The sequence below is a fragment of the Amblyomma mixtum genome, chromosome 2, assembly GCF_055824585.1.
Source record: "Amblyomma mixtum isolate Tamu chromosome 2, ASM5582458v1, whole genome shotgun sequence".
Taxonomy (NCBI): domain Eukaryota; kingdom Metazoa; phylum Arthropoda; class Arachnida; order Ixodida; family Ixodidae; genus Amblyomma; species Amblyomma mixtum.
Genome location: NC_143013.1, coordinates 3,497,599 through 3,518,012, shown reverse-complemented (window position 1 = coordinate 3,518,012; position 20,414 = coordinate 3,497,599). Strand labels below are relative to the sequence as shown.

Below are 20,414 nucleotides of genomic sequence, written 5' to 3'. Positions count from 1 at the left end.
TGCAACTAAACCGTCAGTATATGACCCATTGAAGTAGCCTAATAGTTCCGTTTTTATTGCCTCGCGGTAAAATCCCACGCTTAACATTAATAATAGCAATTCATTAACTTTCCCGCTATACCGTACTCAGCAGAGAACAAACATATTGAGCGGTTATATTGTTCTCATCGCGCTGATTCAATTCGCGATGTAGGTATTGATCTTTGTATCTAAAAATATATTTTTTTTTTAGTAAATTAATCCTCTTACGTGTCGGGAACGGAACGACCATCCGGCTGAAATTGTGTTAATCGATGATGACCAGTTTTTTTTTTCGCAATTCGGCAGCTAACATTGTATGATTAGAAGAAACTCGTTTGTGTGATGTTTTACTGCATTTTAATTAACTTTGTTTCACTTTGTAACCACTCCCCTCTGTGTTATCTCTGGCCTCATTAGTAATTAAAAAAAATGGAAAGTGAGTTTGGATTCCAAACAGTTCGGGACCAGACGCCCTCTTAAAAATTGATATGCGCTTTAACTTCTCGTATTTGCACGGCAGTGGAACTCGAGAAAAATGTCAGAAAAATAAAATTTTCAGTAGCCTGTGGCCCGACAAACAGCATTATCCTCAGAGTGAAAGCGTGAGTTTTATGTCGGATGAAAATTTAACGAAGCATTCTTTGTTATAGGAAAAGTGTGCAGCGCATTGTAAGAGCTTAGCAAACAGACGCCCAATGTGTCTGAAAGAAAGCCAAGCACTTTTACTTTTTTTCACACATTGTGCCGAAATGAGCATTAACTGCCTGCCTGAGGTACCGCTGTTGTTCGGGGTGTCGACAGAATCCCAGTTAAATAAAATTTTTACACTTCTTTTCGCTTGCTCCAGACAAAGACAAATATTGTGTAATGAAGTGCGTCACAGCGACATCCACGTAGAAAGGTTGAGGATTTCGGACAAATGCTGCCTCCTGTTTACCGCTTTGTTGTTTTCATATAAATAAGCCATTACAATGTGTACCCCAAGTCGTTCAGTTCTTATGTTTACAAATCATAAGCGCCTTTTGAATCCTTTCTCAGCACCGAGCAGTGTGTTATGGCTTATTTTTGTCACCTGGCGCAATCATTCTGCTAATGAGATTTTTTGCCTTAAGGCTTAGAGACACGCCCTGTGCTTGACGATCGTTTTTAAATGTTTTGCGTGAAGCACAGAAAAGCTCTTTTCGGTTCTGTGTATCTGGTGCTCACAAGTGGGCAAATGAAATGGGAATTTTTCATAGTTCGCTGTTGGAAAATTCGTAGATTACCAAAGTTTACAATTTTGGCACAGATGACTTCGGGTTTTGTTTATTCGTGTCCAACCTTAAAGCAACCATCGTTCCGTACGCAGGTATGCAGTTCTGTTAAAAAGCTTTCAAACGACTAACGGCAGAAACATCTCGCGGCTTTTTACAACTTGTAGTACGCACGAACGTAATTTTCAACGTTTATGATCGCGCGTGGGGCACGCGCCTTTCTGGTCAATGCAGGGGGCGCTGAAAACGGGGGTTTCGTTGACCGCACTGCATGCTTGGAAAGGCATGGAAAGGCTATTTGTGTTTTGAAAAAAAAGGCCGCATCCTGCGGTATGTTGAGAACAGAACAGAAAAGGCACTCCTCCAGGACATCGAAATCCGCGTTCTCAGTACTGTCAAAGGCTTGGTTTATGGGTGTTCAACGTCCCAAAGCGACTCAGGCTATGAGGGACGCCGTAGTGGAGGGCTCCGGAAATTTCGACCACCTGGGGTTCTTTTAACGTGCACTGACATCGCACAGTACACGGGCCTCTAGAATTTCGCCCCATCGAAATTCGACCGCCGCGGCCGGGATTAAATCCGCGTCTTTCGGATCAGAAGCCGAGGACCATAACCACTGAATCACCGTCGTGGCCAGAGGAGAAGAAGAGGCACGGGCCATGAGTGTTTGCGAAGGTCGATAAGAAACAATCATTTTTGAATAAAAGGGAGGCGTATTACCTGTCTAAAATTGCAGTGTACAAACTCAAACGCGCCGTTAGGGAAGGTTTGGTTTGGTTTATGGGGTTTAACGTCCCAAATCGACTCAGGCTATGAGGGACCCCGTAGTGGAGGGCTCCGGAAATTTCGACCACCTGGGGTTCTTTAACGTGCACTGACATCGCACAGTACACGGGCCTCTAGAATTTCTCCTCCAAAGAAAGGATGAGGAAGAGAGTAAATAAGAGGAGAGAAGTATCGTAGTTGCAGAGTTCCTGATATTTCGACCACCTGAGATCGTTTACCATGCTCTGTCACTCCACAACACAGAGGGTGTCCTTCTCATTCAAGCTCCAATGAAACATGGCGGCCACGGCGGGGAATTGATCCCGCATCCTGAAGCACAGCAGTGGAGCGGCCTAACCATTAAAGCGGTGGGTGCTCTGAAGAGTGAGCGAACTTTACGGAGCTTTTAACAGCGAGAAGGGCTTTATGAATGCAGCGGGAGACGATGAACATCCTATCGAGTATGAAGAGCAGGAGCTGAGCTGAACGCAGCAGCGTTCAAAACAGCTGTAGCGACCCACGTGACCAGCGCCGGCGCATGCAGAAGACGGGGCGGCATCACTACGTGCCCCCCCCCCCCCCCCCCCCCCCACTCCGCCACCCATTCAGAAGCCGGCTCTGGTTACGTTGGTCGCCACACACCAACAGTTATCAATGCGCAGTCTATCGCTATGAAAAGCGAAGTGGCTGTTGACGGAGGCTCCAAGCAGCTACCATCGTCTATAAGGCTCCCCAAAAGGCGCTGCTCCTTCTCCGCGATGCATTTCATACATGTACCCTCGACAACGAGATGACCTTTACTTGTACCTGTCCTTAAACAGCTATAAACAATTGCTGTTAAATTATTTTTCAGTGGCCCTGACGGATCACTCAAATTATTATGCACACTTTTGAAAAGCGGTGCGTTCACGACCTACATGACACTACGTTTTCGTAAAAGGGCTTTTCATCTTAGATTACTGACGTCCACGAAACACGTCTAAACAAGCCTCTGATTTTAAAAACACGCTTACCAAGAATCGTATTTAACGCGGTTGTCAGGCATACCGCAGGATTGAATAAATGTTGAAAACAGTGTATCTGGATATTGTTGTGCTATTCCTCCTGGTGTGCCGGTAAGAAGTGCAAAATAGGCATCAATACGCAGGAGGCAAGCGTAATAAAATACGTTTAATTATTACTGATCAGACGTAATACTGTGTGGAAAATTGCCTCATAGCACGCTCTAATAAGTTCTGTGGTGCTCAATGTCTACAAAGAGCGAGAAGGAGAAGTCTCGGAGAAGTGCGCCATCTCATGGACATAATCAATAAATTTCGCAGCGAACATAGCGTCACGGATAATTTCATGCATATGGCACTGGCTGCGGTTTTATTATCGCTTTCACGTCCCCAAGTGGAGGGGTGAGAGCTCTGGGAGTTATTTGTACCATTTTCTTTGATTAAACTACCGCCTCCCCGCCCCTGTGGCGGTAAACAAACTCGTTAATTCATTCTCAGCAGAAGAACGAAGCGCAGTGTCACCACACAAAGCTGCACAGCATAACGCGATGCCTCGCTTGTTTTCTAGGTAAGTTTTCTTCCTATCGTGCCGGCTCACCATGCTCCGCTGTCGTTTATGCCATCAATAATAATTTAAGGCTTATCCTAAAAGAAAGAAATAAATGAAGTTAAATTGCGTTGTTGATACTCTAATACCTTACGGCCGCCCTTATCCTCTGTGTGACTGTACGGGCTAAAGCGCGGCTCTCCCGGAAGCATTTACACAATGGAGCACAGAGCGAGAGGTAAATATGAGAACTGCCGCAGTGGACGGCTTCCTTTCTCCACTACGGCGTTCCAATTTTAACCGCTGTCTTAGTGATCCTCTGTAGATGTAAGGTGTTATTAGATCGTTATTATCCCCTTAACGAGAATGCTCTGTCTGGAACGCTATCTGTGGCGGAAATCAAGCATCAAATCGTCTTTTTCTTATGTAAATCGGTGGTAGGGTTAATTTACATACGCTAGGCATGAAGCGAAACACGCGCAACTATCGAAGCAACCAATAACGAATTTGCCAACCGCCGTCAACGCATATCCTCTCAGTCGTCATCGAAGGCTGCATTGGCGATAGTTTTGGCTGGGTTGTCCCGCTTGGACTTCGGCTGCTGCTGCTTCTTTGCCTGCGGGAACATAGTGTTCGCTATAATTTACAGTCAAGGAACGTTATTTTCATCACGTTAGAGTTAACAATGTGAGAAATTGCTGGTTCTTTTCATTATTCGACCCAGAAACAACAATGCATGCAATCAGCGGTCCGTTTATATCGAAGTCTTCTCACAACGAAATTTTTCGTCATAGAGTAAGAGGCTTCGTGAGATAGTCGTCACAGATCTTTCACTTCTTAATCGGTGTCCGTGACCAAAGCATTCAATGAGCAAGAAGCTGTATGTATGCTCTTTTTTTAATTTTGAATCTAACAAAGAGATAAACAAGCTTCAGGTGTCCGTTTGACTTGAGTTGGTTTCTTTTCTTGAGCAACTACACCACAATACACGAACGTGTCTGCCAAGGCAAGACAACGGCTTGAGCGACAGCGCCAGGTAGTCGGGTGCACCAGAACATTATCATAAGACAATAGTTAGCACATCGGATAAACAAAACTGAAAAAAAAATTATATGAAAAAAATATATTGAGTCATTTTCTTGCTTCATTGAGTGTAACATAAAGAAACGCACACGTTCTTTGTAACAGGAGCAGGCACGAGACAAAACAAAACGGTAATGTAGACAAAAGCCGCTGTTATGTTCGTACAGATTGCAGATGTTATGAGTCCAGATAACAGAAATTTTACTTACTAATTTAGATATCAACATACCGATAACGGAATCTGGATTCAAATGTAAGAATCGAAGTTTTATTGCTCCAAGAGATAATTAACATTTTTACTCCATCTGCTTTAGGATATGTAAAAAGAAGTTGATTGTGGAAGTAGACAAGATTTTATAAGAAATTTTCAGGGAATAGATTAGAAGACCTGAACAATTAATCAGAATCAGGCGTTTTCAAGGAAGCCAACGAGGTTTGTACCCCAATCAGTAGGCATACCACAGATTTCAGGTTTTAGCAAACCATTAAGTATGCGATAAAATTGACCGCGTCATACTGAGGAATAAACATAAAGCAATATTTAACATCAAGACAGCAGATCCTGAGCTGGTGTGAAAGTAATCTGCTTTGCGAAATTGGTAAGGACATAATAATTTATAGAGCGCAATATACAAAACATTTTCCGCAGGTTTGTAGAAACATAACTTAAGTGAATGTTCCAGGACAGAACGTTATCGAGAAAAACTCCTGAATGTTTTATTGAAGAGATAAATTTTGGATAGAACTATAAGATTTAATGAAAATTAACGTGCACGAAAATCAGCCCATAAGCCGTGAATAACTAATGTGGGTTGTACAAATAAACCAGCATAGTTTCTAAGTTGTGGTGGTATCAATCCATTATTTGCTGCGAGTCACTTTGAAGTTTAGTAACAGCCTTGTCGTAAGTGCCGTAAGTGTCGAGAAATGTAAAGCGTATCATTTGCTTAAAAAAAAATTCTGCTGTAGGAATGGTTGCTTCCTACAGACGATTTACATACAAATTTATCAAAATTGGCTCTAAACTTGAACCCTGAGGCACTCCATGTTTAAAAAAATTCGCATCACTCTGAATTTCGCAGAGTGCCAGCACTTGTATGCGGTCGCAAATAGAGTTTTCCAACAACGGTAGGACAGTCCTCGGAATGCACAGTGACAAAGTTTTTCAAACAATACACCGTGATTAGAAGTGTCTAACGCCTTACAGACGTCTAGGAACAATGCGCGTGCTTATTCATTGAATCCAATCGCATTATTTAAACAGGCTGTTTCACCTATGATAAGTAGAAAACCAGCGAAAAGGACGCATTCAAAAGGAGGAGAAGTACACAGGACAACGCTGGAAACACAACTGAAAATTCTTTACTTGGTGGATCCCCAACATCAGAACAGGGCGTATAATGCGCGAAAGCACCGCCAACGCTATCAAAACAGCAAAAACAAAATAGATTAAGCCAGCGAAGATTGCATGTGGCAACCTATGTCCCATTCATGAAACTGTACTCTTTTGCCGTGAACCTAACAGAGCTGTCGATGACGCATTTAGTTCCTAACTGCTTGATTTTAAAATCTTCTAAGATTTCTCGTTCTATCTGTGTTTTGCCGCGGCCGATGATTTTGACATTATGGAACAGAGGGGTGCAGTCTTTGCAGTGGTTGCACTGTTTTGGCAGATTTGCTGTGTTGCCTGGCTGCAGCGAAGTGCGGTGCTGCCTCATACGGTCGTTGACGCATTTACCTGTTTGACCTACGTAGGCCTTGCCACAGAACAGTGGGAGCGAGTAAACCACATCGGTTGTGCATTTGGTGAGCATGCTCTGGTGTTTGACATTACATTTTTTTTCGTGCTAATTTTTGAGATACGTGAACAAAGCGACGACAGTTTGGTGGGCGCAGAAAAGACTACCTTAACACCGTATTTCATAGCCACCTTTTTCACGTTATGTGAGACTTTATGCAGGTATGGCATTACAGCAGATCTGGATTCTTCACTAGGCATTTCATCTCTTTTGTACTGTGACTTAAATTTACTGGTCAAGGTCTCAGCAATAGAAACGAGAACGTCCTCAGGGTAGCCCGCTGACCTCAAGCGGTCAAGCGGTAGAGCGGTCAAGAAAGCCACGTTTGCTGGAGCTACTCTCCACGGACCAAGAAAAGCCTGCTGCCCTACTCCTCCTCACATTCCAAACTTGTGAAGAGAGGCATTGCCAACCTTTGGCTCGGTAATGCTCTGCGCAGGTCTTGTACACACAATATGCAAAAGAGTTTCTTAGCGCAGCTTGACCGCTTGAGGTCAGCGGGCTACCCTGAGGACGTCCTCGTTTCTACTGCTGAGTCCTTGACCAGTAAATTCAAGTCACAGTACAAAAGAGATGAAACGCCTAGTGAAGAATCCAGACCTGCTGTAATGCCATACCTGCATAAAGTCTCACATAACGTTAAAAAGGTAGCCATGAAATACGGTGTTAAGGTAGTCTTTTCTGCGCCCACCAAACTGTCGTCGCTTTGTTCACGTATCTCAAAAATTAACACAAAAAATAAATGCAATGTCAAACACAAGAGCATGTTCACCAAATGCACAACCGGTGTTGTTTACTCGCTCCCACTGTCCTGTGGCAAGGCCTACATAGGTCAAACAGGTCAATGCAACCACTGCAAAGACTGCACCCCTTTGTTCCATAATGTCAAAATCATCGGCCGCGGCAAAACACAGATAGAACTAGAAATCTTAGAAGCTTTTAAAATCAAGCAGTTAGGAACTGAATGCGTCAGCGACAGCTCTGTTAGGTTCACGGCAAAATAGTACAGTTTCATGAATGGGACATAGGTTGCCACATGCAATCTTCGCTGGAGGTGGCGCTGCAAGCAGCCGTCTCGAACAGACGCACGTTTGCATCGCTCCGACTTTTTGAAGCTTTTTGGCCCGGACGTTTTTGGGCTAGGCTCCCAAAAAGGAATGGGCCACCCCCATCGTGTAACATTATATTGTTGGCGATTGTTGACGAAGAAGTTTTCTTATTTTTTTAAGTTTCTGCACATCACAGAGATAATAACTCTACCTGGTCGAGACGACTTCCGTCTTTTGAAGCTAAACAAGACAGAACGAACGAGAGTCGTCTTGAGTGAATTCTGGTAAAGAAGACTGAATCGAGTATACAATGCGCATTGACAGGTAAATGCGCAGTAATAGTGTTATGGCGAGCTCATGCGAAAGGTGCATTGAATTGGTTAGCTAGGACCACAGATGAAGCGAAAATGTTGTTCTTAATTACAACTCTGTCTGGTTTACAGCCTCAACTCATTTTAAAACGACCAGTTAAGCAAGGGTCCAATGAGATACTTTTAATTTGGGCTCGAAATGCTTAAAAGAGTGGAGACAAAATTTTTGTCGTGTTTACTTTCTTTAGAATAATGCGCAGGGCGTTATAAAACAGACAGCCACGTGGATTGCGCCAACAGGAGGTAAATAATTTAAAATTTTTCTCGCATGCTGTTTTAATTTCGGTTCCAGCACGCCAATGTTGGCTTTGATGCACAAGACGCGTTCAAGTCACGTGAGGAATACAAAAAGGGGAGCACGGTCACTGCTTTCTTCGTGTTAACTTACACCAGCTCTTAGGCATTCCTGCTCAAGAGTCGGAAGACAAAAATAAACAAGGAGAGGTTATATCGCAGTTTTTGCACCCCTCAAGCGACCTGAACTTGTCTTGTGCGTGACAGAAGCCGTTCAGCTTTTGAAACCGAAACCGCAGCGACGTGAGAAAATTAAATTCAGTTATATACTATTCAGCGCCGTAATTGAGTTGAGTCGTGTATACCACTGTCCAGCGCAACACTCTAAAGAAGAAAAAAATATGCATCCAAAAATCTGGTGTGTTTATCCTTTCAGAATGGCAGACAGAATAAAAGGAAGAGCTTTATTATGTACAGGTGCCCCAAAAGTAAAACGTAGACACCGAGCGGTGGACAAATCGCTTCCCAGCGCGCTCTAGCAGCAGAAGCGCACGCAGATATCGAGGGTCCTGTGGACCCATTACGCAGTTTCGATGCTCGCCTTATCGCAGGCGCGAGCGGAGCCATGTTGCTTTCATCAGTGTTGCCTACGAGCGCTTTTCATGTCTCTTGCGAGGATTTATCGCTGGCACGCAGCGTGCCGAAAGAGTTAGGTCTCTGGCGGCCCGCGCTTTCTGGTTAGTCAAGATTACGACAATCTTCAGAGGGCGTGCTTGCGTGCAAGCCGCGGTTCGCTCTTCGCTTAGCAGTAATTGTTCAACCGCCGAATCACGGCCTGCCTGCGATAAATCCCGGCATTGAGAACCAAAAGCGCTCCCGACTAACTCTGATGAAAGCAGCGTGGCTTAGACCGTGCTCGCGATAAGGGCATCATCAAAACTGCGGTTTGAAGGGCATCATCAAAACTGCGGGTTGAGTATGGCGGACCCTAGCTCTCTTCGTGCACTTTCGCTGCTGCTAGAGTGCACTGGGAAGCAATTTGTTCATCGTTCACCTGGTCCGTTTTACTTTTAGTGCACCTATAGATCCCTAAAGTCTAGGTGCAAAAAGTCGTTCAAACGTGAGCGACGATACCGAGTCCAAACCCATTCCCTTTATGCTATTGCAGCAAGAATGACGCTGTTGATCCAATCCCATTCCGGCATCCGCTGCTGTACTACTATTGTTTCCTTTGAAGATTCTGAAATCTCAGCAATACACCTAACAAAGGCATTATAAGTCGCGTTTCCAATAACACTGCTCAGAAAATACTTCCAGTTGAACTCACTCACTGACCAACGAATCCAACCTACGCCTCTATGAGTTCGACAGTGGCGCGTATTCTGTCATTACTTGGGATGTGTAGCACATTCGGAAGAAATCGGTGACGTGAGAAAATTTTTCGTTCCATTTGTTCGAATACAAAGGAAACAATGTCATTGTGTTCGAGACACATAATATAATGATCGAGGCAAGGTTATGCTAGGCGATAACCAAAATATTCTACGAGGTAGGACACTTCGACACCAATAAACTGGAATAAACAAGCATGCTCTAAGTAGTTGTGAACGATCTGTTCCTAGTCCATTAATAAATCGATGTTCCTGTCGCCGTTAAAAGAGGCAGGGCCAGGAGATAACGGAAACTGTCGTTACATATCTAAAAACAACTCTGTGCTTCGAATAGGAGGCCAATAAATTGTGATTAGGCAGTGACAAACGCTGAGCCGTAAACACTTGTGGGCGGTGACTTTGCGCAAGAAAAGGATATGTTAAAGCTTGAAATGTTCCAGCAATTTTTAACCACCGCCTTTGCCATTTTTACTAGTATAGAAGTAGTCTTTGTAACCAGTGAATGAAAATGAGATGTTAGGTATTTTAGTGCGTTAATTGCGGTTATCATGAATATATCGACAAAATATCCTATCAGTGTGGCAAGGGACCGAAATTCAACGCAGTGTTTCCTCATGCTGTGTAGAAAAACAGGTCATGTTAGTAGTAGTTACTTGACTCCGGAAAGAATTAATTGAAAACATCGAAAACAAACTGCTTACTCTGGGAATCTTCTTGGACTTGAAAAAGGCATTCGATACTGTGCAACACGATATCCTTCTTAAGAAGCTTGCTGTGTACGGTGTCCGAGGTGTAGCGAAGAATTTAATTACATCATATCTCTCAAATCGGTATCAGTATGTATGCGTCGACAGTCTGGTGTCACAAAAATTGAAAGTCGAATATGGCGTCCCTCAAGGATCAATCTTAGGACCCCTCTTATTTCTTGTATACATAAATGATATAACGTCAATACCAAACTGCCCTGAAATAATAATGTATGCTGACGACACAAATATCTTCTTCACTGGCACCACAAAAGAGGGCATAGAATCATCAGCTAACAGTTACCTCCTGCATCTTTCCAGATGGCTTAAAAGCAACCGGCTGAGTTTAAACACATGCAAAACCAAATACATAATTTTTAAGCCAGCAAATAAAAGAGACCCCTACTGTGTTCATCTGAAATTTGAGGACACGCTACTGGAAGAAGTCACAGAGCAAAAGTTCTTGGGCGTATGGTTTACAGAGGACCTAACATGGAATACTCAAGTTAACAAATTAAAAAGTGAGCTATCTCGAGTTACTGGTTGCATGTATAAAATACAATATATACTACCCACCTGGTTGAAGCAAGCATTATACTATTCACTTTTTTTTTTCAAAACTCAGTTACGGCATTCTAGTATGGGGAACTACGACAGCTTCAAACTACAACAAACTAATCATGATACAAAAGAAAATATTGAGAACGTGTGAAAACTATATTGGTGACAAACGAGGACTCCGAACAAAACCGCTCTTCATTAAACACAGCATGCTTAAAGCAGATCAAGTTTATTATTTCAAACTACTTCAGTGGATTTATAAAAATAGGCTGCACACAATACCCGTAGACAGTTGCACTTCATACCCAATACGTAGACCACACCATCTCAAGCCCGCCACAAGAACTAATTACGGAAGGCAAACATTGAATTATCAAACAATTAACATATTAAACAGTGATCACTTTAATGTACAATACACACAATCCTTCCACAACTTCAAAAAGAACTGTAAAAAGCTCTTAGTGGGCAGTGACATTGCATTCTCTTTTTGTTAACTTGCGCTCATCCCTGATAACACATGTAACCTCAGCTACGTTGCATTATGTTATGTTATTTCTATTATTTATGTTATATTATGTTATGTTATTTCTCTGTTCGGTTGTACAATATATTTGCCATTGTTTCAGCATGTACCCTACACATCAGTCTAAACCTTGTTTTTTTCTGAAATGCTTGTATGTACTGATCTATTTACTGCATATGCGATTTATTTTTCGGACCAATGAATTGTGGTTTTTCTTTTCTTTGATTGGCTTCTGATGCAAGCCAATTTTGTTACTACATAATACCTATTGCATATGCCTTTTCTTCCTCTTTAAAATATACCATGTTCAAGAAAAACTAATGCTGTGAAGACATGTGATCTAAATAACTGATTTTTTTTTTTTTGCTTTCTGTTGTGTGCTAAAAATGTTTAGCAAATATGTGTGTAAATGCACGTTATGCTGCCTTGAACTGTGGGGGCGCAGAGGCTCTGTCAGGCATTTTGCCTTTACCTCTGCCCCCTACACGGAGAGAATCCGTGACACAATAAAAAAAAAAAAATCCTCGAACCGGTGAGAACCAAATGCCATAAAGGAAAAGGATTCAAACATGCGAGGGAAAACCACCCCTTTGGACAAATCGGAGTGGTGTTTCTCACGGAAGAGTGCATGGCCAGCTATCTTGCATGAAAGACTTACTGCCTTTCCGTCCCGCACGTCTGAAGTCGCTTTCCTTTACATTCGTATGCAGCATCCAGTGCAGTTCCCTCTTCTGTTTCGTGATATTTCCCCAAAAGGCAAGTGCTTCCTTTTTACGCGCACTGTTTTAACCTAATCTCCCACGAGCAGCCAACCGTGCGTCGCGCGCAGAAGTCGAAAAATATGATCAAGACAGGTGCAGCTTCTTCCTACTGGCCGGTATTCAGTGTAGTGCAGTAAGCTGACCGGGCAAATATGGAGCTGTATTTATTTTCTCGACAGGCCCTCGATCCAAGTCAGGGCCCGGCCATCTACTTCCAAGTGGCAAGATTGGCTGGAATGCTCTGCAGTGTTTATTTACAGATTCGGCTTCTGGATTACCGACGCCTGCGCGGAAGCCTGAGCTTTCAGGTGTCTGAGAAAACATTGCTGAGACTGCTGCATCCCGAGTGCTTTCCTCTGCCAACAGGGAGCCACATTTCTAGACCAAGAAGGTCACTGGAGATTAATATTATGGGATCGCATTTTTTAAGCTTTCCACTCAGTTTTGATGGCCAGCAACTCGTCCAGCTTGGCATGAACTTTGGAATTCGACTCGACCTCTTCACTGACATAGTCGAGCATTGCAAGCCTTTTACCGATCGCAGCAGGTTGTGCAAAAACATTCTTCGAGTCTCCTTGGGAATCAGACGGCGCGAGGTACGATCTGCATCGTCATTTAATCCATTTACTCGCTCCCATTGAACTTAACGTTGCCGCTGCGACTCCCGAATGTTCAGACCAATAATGATAGGAACATAGGCAACTACTGCAAGGAGTAAGTTGGAATTCTTCACAAATTTCTGATGATAGTTCGGTCAGTGCCAGTCATCATGGAAAAATTCCAAGTCCGAAATCGCAGTTGGTGGCCAGACATATATTTAAAGAGCAGTGTTTCTGTAGGCCACCTCCTCTGCCGCAATAAGGACACGTCAGTGGTTGTGCTCTGAGCGTGCTACCAAACGCACTAGCTGCTTAGTCAAAGCCGCATTTTGTAGGCTGTGTGAGGCTACAGGGCACAGCCTCGGGTCATCTGTGGTGTTAGCACATGGGGCTAGTTATACGTGCTGAGTTCTATGGTGTTTTTGTCTTGTTCCATGGAAGTATCGTGCACTCCATGTAGAGTAACCACTAAGTATTTCTGTGTTACTTTGTTGGGACAACCAATAAAGCGTGTTTCAGGGCATGGCCCATTAAGTTCATCAGTCTTCACTGTTGTTCCTTTCCTGCTTCATTCACTTACTTGTAAAATACCGCTGAAATGACCCTCAAAATGATAAAATAGTTGCAGCAGATGCCACTTCAAATGTAGGCTAGCTTGTTCTTTCCTAGCAATTCGTGCTTGCAAGTCGCAGACGTCGCGCGACTTCTGCCGCAGCGCAGCAAAAACTGGTTTCCAGCCATCGCGGCGGTTCAAGCCACCAGAGCGACGAGGCTCCAATTAACAAGTGCGAAAATTTTCGCCGTGACGCGCTGTTAAATTACTCAATTCGTTCAGTCGCTCGCATGTACCCAGCCTTTATGGTTACGGAGGTCTTGAAAAGAGGGAAGGGACCGCAAAGAATTGATCAAAACCAGTCCCGTGTCGTCTGCGACTCGCAGGTATGAGAGCGCCCTTAGCCCTGAGTCGGAACGGTGCCTGTCAGCACGTAAACACTGAGCAAACAATCGATTCATTCAACCAGACTACAGTAAGGTCTCACCTGTTGTCCTTGCAGCAGCAGGCGTTGCTGCTCGGCCTCCTGACGGGCTCTTTGCCTCCTAGCCCGCTCCTTGTCACGTTCCTTCTTTCTCTTCTTCTTTTCTTTTTTCTTCTTTTTCTTTTCTTTGGCCACAGCCTTCGAGTCTTCCTCGCTGTCCTCATCGTCGTACACGTCGTTCATTGCGCTGAATTGCTGCATCATCGCCATGATGGCCATCACTTCCTGGATGCTTGATGACGGCTGCAATGGTGGCGGAGGTGGTGGAGGAGGTGGAGGGGGTGGAGGAGGGTAATAAGGTGGTTGCGGTGCGATGACGATGGGGCCCTGAGTGAAAAGGAAAGTATTAAATGGTCTTGGCGTGTTAATTACTGGCGACCGCGTTCACGCAATAAAGCAGGAGCTGCCGGAGGAAGATCTGGCGTTTAAAGAAGCCCCTGGCATCAAGTCGAGTCGCAGAATTTCGCTATTTTCTTTAACGTTTGGGACAGCGGACAGAAGTTACACTTGAGATACCAGTATAGGTTATTACGTAGTACAGGACCGCATTAATACTACCTTTGCAAATGTAACCGAGGAGCCGACACGGCACCGGGAGTGGGCTCTCAGCCGAGCGGCGGCACTACGATCCCCGGCGCCGGGCTCTGGTCTCCGGCTGCGAGTGTAAACTGGGTGACGTAAGCACGCACTCTCGCCCTCCTTGCTTGGATGATAAGAAGAGGTAGAATGTGCGGCGAGAAATTTCGGGCATTGGAGCGCGGTCATACTGAGCGAGGGCGCAGGCTTACGTCAGCCAGCTTACACTCGCACCCGGATTTCGCAAGGACTTCCTGTCAAACAGGACGCTAAAACTAATTTCAGGACCTAGAATCACCCAAGGTCCACCTGGGAAGTAAGGTTATGCCGCAGGGCTCGGTGCTCTCCCCCTTCCTTTTTAACGTGGCGATGTGGGGGCCTTCCGCCGCCCTCAGGGACATTGAAGGCCTATAAATTAGCATGCACGTGGATGGCATTAAAGTCTAGATGAACAGTGGCAGGGACGGTAGCATAGGAGAGAGGCTTCAGACGGTGGAGGACACTGCGGTGTCCTACGCGGCCGAAAGGGGCCTTGAGTGTTCCCCGCAAAAATCCGAACTCTTCATATACAATTGGAAAGCGCTCCGGTGCAAGCGCTACTGGAGTTTTGAAATTAAGGTTTAGGGCAAAACCGTGCCGAAAGACAATAAAATCAGGATCCTCAGACTGTTTATTCGAGACGACGAGTATAATGAAGGAACTATCAAGAAGGTCAGCAACTACGCTGAGCAAGTAACAGGGATCTTCAGGAGGGCGGCGCTCAAGGGCAGAGGCCCCAAAGAGCGTCCTGAAATGGACGCAGGCATATATAATTAGCATAATATGCTACACGACGCCATTTTTCGATATTAGGGTGAACGAGAGAGATAGGATCGACGCACTTAGGCGTTGCGTCAAGAGGGCGCTGGGCCTACCCATCTGCACCTCTACAGACCGCCTGTTGTCAATGGGGGGCGGGGGGAGGGGGGGGGGGGGAGGGCATTATAGTGGGTCTGAACTCGCCCAGGCGGTGGCGGTGCGAATCGCCCAGCTCGAAAGACTGAGTAGAACTAGTGTGGGCCGGACCATTTCGGAGTTTAGGTTTAGGTTTGGTTTATCTTGGTTTAACGCCCCAAAGCGACTCAAGGCTACGAGGGACGCCGTAGTGAAGGGCTCCGGAAATTTCGACCACTTTGAGTTCTTTAACGTGCACTGACATCGCAGAGTACACAGGCCTCTAGAATTTCGCCTCCATCGGAATTCAGCCGCCGCGGCCGGGATCGAACCCGTGTCTTTCGGGTCAACAGCCGAGCGCCGTGGGCTGGCCGAAAGTTCCATAGAAGCATTTGCGACAAGGTCGCCCTACCGCCACTCTGTCGCGAGAATATTATAGTTCCCCACTCCCCCGCAGTATGCTCCCTGAACCCCATAGGGAAATGCGGTAGAAGAGTGCGGAGGCGCTGGCTAAAAGGACCGGGAAATTTAGGGCAGGAGAAGTTGCCTACGGGGAGGCAGCGAGTGGCAGGTCGGGGCGGCAGCCGCCTCGGTAGTCGCCGGCCGAGGTGCAACAGTCACTGCCGCCTTCATTAGGAGCAGAAACGTAGATGCGGCTGAGGAGGTCGCAATGGCGCTCGCTGGAGCCGAAACCAATACTAGTTTGATTCTTAGCGACAGCAAGCTGCAATCTGGAACGGAAGGGCAGGGTCTCGCCGGAAACGGCTCGCATCCTGTCCGGAGCCAAAATCGATCGCACGATCACCTTAATTTGGGTCCCAGCACACACATCCGTCCCCGGTAACGAGGCGGCCCACGCGTTAGCCCGAGATCTCTACTTCCGGGTAACCGCAGCGCCGCCCGACTGCCAGTGGATGGACGAACGTTTGCAAACATACGCGGAAATCGTCAAGAACTATTGGTTAGGAAGAAGTCTGACGCCACCATCGGATCCAAGCTTAAACAATAAGGAGACAGCCGCCCGGCGACTATTACAGGCCGAAAATTTTGCGAACCCCGTCTGGTTGTTCCGCACCCAGGTAGACGATAGGAAAGATGATAAATGTAAGACCTGCGGATTAAGCGCGAGCCTCGATCACACAATTTGGGAATGGCCCGAATCCCCGGGTGTTGCGGACAATGTTGAAAGAAGAGAAGCCTGGGAGGCCCTTCTGAGGAGTGATTTCCCCGCCGACCAGCACCGAGCTTTCCGCCTGGCGGCTGCAGCCGCGAACAACCAACGTATCTTCGCCAGTCTTTAGTCGCGGAGGTCCAGGCCCCCGTTCCCAAGGCCCCCGTTCCCAAGGCGTGCGTGCCAGGGGCGGGGAGTAGGGGGGCCTCCTGCATCGGTGGAAATAAAGTTTTAATCTTTTCTCGCTGGCGGAGAGCAGCGGCCAGCGCTGAAGATCTCTCGGCTGCTCGGTTACTTTTGGCAAAGACGGTACGTGAACACTGATAAGCATTTGTCCGCGAGCATATATCCCGATGTCAGTTCGTAAACAGCTCACGAAAACTAACTGGGAGGTAGTTTTTATATGAAAATACCGGTCACAGTTCTTTCTCACTAAACTGGAACGCGGAAATGCCGAAGGCCTTATCTGATCACATGTGCTGTTCACGCTGCATGCTGTTTATAGCAATGTCTGCTTGAAGAGTAGCGAGCAAAAATTCTTGTGAATGCACTGCGTGTAGAGTAGCGTGTAAAAATCGTAATGACGGCTGCGTGTCGAAAACAGCTTCACATACAGTTTTTTTTTTTCTTGCTGGTTCTAAATGAAGTTTAGCACGCATAAAAAGCTATGAAAAGCTAGCCTTACACTTCGATTGAAATACTAAATCTGCTCCGCCGCGGTGGCTCAGTGGTTACGGCGCTCGGCTGCTGACCCGAAAGACGCGGGTTCGATCCCGGCCGCGGCGGCTGAATTTCGATGGAGGCGAAATTCTAGAAGCCTGTGTGCTGTGCGCTGTCAGTGCACGTTAAAGAACCCCAGGTGGTTGAAATTTCCGCAGCCCTTGACTACGGCGTCTCTCATAGCCTCAGTCGCTTTGGGACGTTAAACCCCAATAAACCAAACAAAACACTAAATCTATGCTTTGGTAATGCTTAGATTGAACAGGTAGTTTTGTGCACAAGAAATTGGCAATATTGCTTAAATTGAACAAGTACCAAAAATGGTCTTAGATTGTGATCAAACTAAACTGTTACTAAAATTACCCTTTGGTAGTTTATTGAAGATATGAGGATAAAAAATAAGGTTAAGAGCTTAAAAAATTACGAAGTTTGCGTTTGTTGCGCAAATCGCGAAATTCTGCAAGCGCTGGCGCAAATTTCACTTGAAAAAAAAAACTCTGCTTTATTACATTACTTTTTGGCAAGGTCCAATTTTCTATCCACAGGAAGGTTGCTAGCACGCCTTTGCTCATAACTGTGTATAACGCCTACGCAGATGCGCACTGTATGGCTTTGTCAGAGCGAGGAACGTGTGTCTGGAGGTATGCCATGAATGAAGTATCACCAGCGGGCACAAGTGCTACTGATGTCTCAGAACTATGTAGCATGGCGGTGCAGCCTAACGGTGTGCGTCTAGGCCAGTGGAGCAAATAGATAACGCTCTGAGTACGTCTGAGAAGATCGCAGGTTCGAATCCTGGCCGGCTCGTTGTCTTTTCGCAGCTGCGTACACGGGGTGGTGATGCGCGGTGCGGACATCCAAGATGTGACAGTCGGTAACATTTGCAAATAACAGCACTCGCTGTGATAGGGGTGCATCTTTTCCTGTGGTGGCAGACACTAATACGTCAACGTAAGGGATGGGATGAAAGTGAGGGGGAAGGAAGAACAACGCTTTTGCAGCCTCAGTGTTAGCTAAGTAAGTTAGCAACGACATGCATTCGTGGTAGCGCCCAATCTTTTATTGATTCCTTTTGTTGCACTCTGCCGCATTAATGTGAATTGTGTTTATTTGCGTTTTTTTAAACCCAAATCATCAAGAGCTCCACCAGGGAAGACAATATGCTTCAATAAATAAATAAATAAATTTTTATTTAATGAAACGGAATTCATGTTCGTGTTCGCATTCGGAATTCCCTCGTGGAGCAGTCAAGGACTGCAGCAGGCTCTATAAAGCTCTCTTACATGCCATAACGCAGCGCAAATGACAGAGGGAGAGGGAGAATTCACCGAAATATTTTTGCATAAAATTACTTGCGGGCCTTGGTCAAACCATAAGAACCGGAACGGGATGGACAGGAGAACGGGATGGATCGGACTAATTCGAGAAATTCGCTCTAAGGCACATGCCATAATATCGTAAAAGCTGCTACATGAAAACAAAACACGGAAGATACTGAAAATTTAAGAAGTGCCCAAGAGCCTTGCTGCTGTATAAGCTTTGTTTAATTGTGAAAAAGAGGATTAGAGGTTTGTGCAAAGCACAAATGCCTGTAATGATTTCAGCCTCCTTTCCACTATCACAAGCCATCTATAAGTGGGTGACAAACGAGTTTCAAGTATCCCAGCGTCCACATACTAGAATATTGACTACACAGCCGCAATTGCTTACTTGAGACGCGCCTGAACCAGACCCCGAAGACGGCACCGGCATCGGCATGGGCATCGGTATAGGTATCGGCAAGATGGTAGGGGCCGACGAGCCCCCAGAGCCTGACGCAGTGTGGATGATGATCAACGGCGCTGGCGAACGCGTCTCCCTTTGCCGCGGCGGTGAGCGAGGCTGCGAAGACGTTGAAGGGTACGACTCCTGGTCAGGATAAGGCGCCGGCTGCCCAGTCGGCGTCGGGGGCGCTATAGGAGGCAGGGGTTCGCCTGGGGCCAGCGGGATCGGCTCACCAGCCACCAAAGGCGGCATTCCAGGGACGCGGATGATGGCGCCCGTAGGGAATGGCCGTGAGCCGAGCGGTAGAAAAGATGGCAGGTTTGGCAGGAAGATGGTGGGACCTGCATTTATAGGCAAAAATCCAGTCATGCTTCCGTCATATTTGTAAATAACAGCGCTGGGATACAGACGCGCGCTAAATAGACTATCGGGGCTTGCTCGGACCTGGGTCTTTGGTAGCTGAATGGAAGTCTTCCGCCAGTATTGAAAATGTGCATTCGCGCTTAAGATAAATCAAACAGCTTTGAGCTTCACTCCAGTAGGTTTTCTATGAGCCTAGGAATATCTACTGGAGAAGACCGTGCTTGTCACCACTTTTCACGACGTCGAATTGGCAGTGGCGTTATAAGAGCTTAAAATGAGAACTATCCAATAATAGATTCTTCTATTCTTGAGGTGAATTGAATCGAATGGGCATAGAGCTTGTACGTACTAAAACCTGTCTCCTGTCTCTTCTCTTCCCCGTTCCTTTCGACCCGTTCACTCTAGCGCACGTAAAGAGACATTCCTCAGGATAAATGGAACTAAACTAACCACCTCCGCCGGGGAACTCATTTCTGCTGGGACCGGCCAGAGCGAAAGGGGCCGTCGCCAGGGGTGAGTGCCGTCGTCCCGGGGTTGGAAACTGGGGGCCTCCCCTGTAGAGACCCGCGTGCGGCGACGGTGAGAAGAAAGGCATCTGGGGTGGTCGAGCCATCGTAGTATGCGCCCGCTGAGACCCGCTGAAAGATAATGCTCTGGTGGCGAAGGCCGCAGGCCAAGGCTCTTCCTCTTCTCTGTCGCCCTGCACGCGATGACAGTCAAGCACTGGCTAGAGGAGTGTAGACACCTAGCTTTTGGGTGCGCGTTTTATTCTACGACAGCTAAATAATTTATGATCAAATTTCTTTCTTGGGCTGTTTCGGTTTCAACAACCGAAGCTGTATTAAACTGTATTAAAAGCCTTGCTGTCAAGCTGCTGCCAAGCGAAAGGGGGCTGCGGCTTAGTCAAGCTGTCTCTCAGCTTTTTCTGCGCCTCCGCTGTCTGTATCTTTACATGGCAGAAATAAAGAATTTGAATTTGAATTTGAATTTGAACGATGGCTGTACATCCAAGAGGGGTTATAGGTGACGTGAGGCATGCAAAACTGCGATATAATTGGTACTTCTACGTACGTTGTCATTCCGGCTCTTGAGGAAGGCTGCTTTCAGCTCTGTAGTGAATTAAAACGATGAAGCATCGACTAT

The 20,414-nt window shown here is 46.0% G+C and overlaps 1 pseudogene; it reads right to left on the bottom strand.

Moving 5' to 3' along the window:
* Positions 1–4,107: 4,107 nt before the first annotated feature.
* LOC149358250 (uncharacterized) lies at positions 4,108–19,884 on the bottom strand (annotated as a pseudogene).
* Between the last annotated feature and the right edge of the window lie 530 nt (positions 19,885–20,414).